Raw genomic sequence first — 1,544 nt, 5'->3', positions numbered from 1 at the left:
AATTTTCAGAAACCAAGTCCTGAAGATTTGGGGAACTTTTGAAACATATTCTTGTACTCCATCACCTCTTGAATGACCTTTACTGCCTTTCTTGTCCTTGAATTATGATACATCAGCCCTCCAAAGCCCTTCCTCCCTGCTGTACCTGTTGTCTATACTGACCCTTCCAGGACAAGGCACACTGGAGCAACTCACTGACCTGCTCCTCAGTCTTCTTTTTCTTGTCGGTGCCATGGATGTGACACTGGAACTCTGAACCTGGCCAAAACCTTGGTTCCAACATCACTTTAAAGAATACCCAGAAGTGGAAAAAAAAAAAAAAGTGGGCATTTGTTTCAGAAGCTCCTCCTCAAGGGTTATTTCTGCTCCTTCCTCCCTCTTGCTTCTCCCAGGCTTCATGGCAGTCCCCCAGGGTTTCTTCCTGTATACTGGTTTGGCCTTTAGCCTTGTCACCAAGAAGGTGGTTAATTTTAAGCATTACATCAAAATAGGCAGGAAAATAGAGTGGAGGATAGGAGAATGGCCTTTTGGAGAACTCCCAGGATATTATTTCTAAAGTGAGGCATAGATGGATGTGAAGAGTTGAGTAGGACATTATAGCTTATCTATTAGGAAAGTTTTCTCCCAACATATCCTGTATTATTCCTATTCTTGAGACATTCAGCTGGGGCCATTGTGATCTCAGACCTCTTTTCTACTTCATAGGATTCAACTCAATGAAAAAGAAATGGAGCTTCTCAATCTTTTCTTTCCCCTCATGAGGGCTTTCTCTGATCCTTCCATCCCATCTCTGTAAAACAAGGCAGGAGGGCAGGAAGAGAAAGGAGAAACTTTGAGGGTAACAATCAATTGTATACATTTGCAGACATTGCATACTGTTATCCTGGTCCCCTTTTAATTAGTCTGCTATTTCAGGACACGGTATCATTTAGAAGGCATTCCAATGCACAGTGACAGAGACACTCAGTGGGTATACATAGTCAGAGACACAGAAAGAAGAATAAAAAGACACATAGTAGCACGCTGTCAGTTTAAATATCATTCATTTTAATCAACAGTTTCTATTTCATTAAAGATCAATTATGTGGCATTAGCAAATAAGACTTACTTGATCGTTACATTCACCAGAGCAGGCTTACTAGAAGCTATGAAAATAAAATAACAGTTCCATATAGACACAGACAAATTGAGTGAAAGCACAAAAACAAAAATAGAAAGCAGTCCCTTGGGCTGATCAGATACCAATCATTTATTAACATGGAAAGTCCTCTAAACATTAGTTTTCAAGTTTATTTTCTCCATGTGTCCCTAAATCCCAGAAGTTCTGCAAAATACCTTCTTTCTGTGACTAAGAGTATGTGTAACTATCAGAGGCCACTTTGATTGTCAGTGTGATAAAGTCCAGGGGACAGGCTATCTATATTAAGAGCAGTAACTTATACTGAGTCATAACTTTTGTAATTCTAGCATTTCATACCTTTTCTTCACCTCATAGAAATACATTTTATCAAAAATGTATCATTTTAATCAAAAATTTTAACTGA

Source organism: Orycteropus afer, unplaced genomic scaffold (genome assembly GCF_000298275.1).
Source record: "Orycteropus afer afer isolate SDZICR_OR568_19922 unplaced genomic scaffold, OryAfe1.0 scaffold00014, whole genome shotgun sequence".
In the NCBI taxonomy this organism is placed as follows: domain Eukaryota; kingdom Metazoa; phylum Chordata; class Mammalia; order Tubulidentata; family Orycteropodidae; genus Orycteropus; species Orycteropus afer.
The sequence above is the reverse complement of the archived record's forward strand: the minus strand, read 5'-3'. Positions refer to the sequence as shown.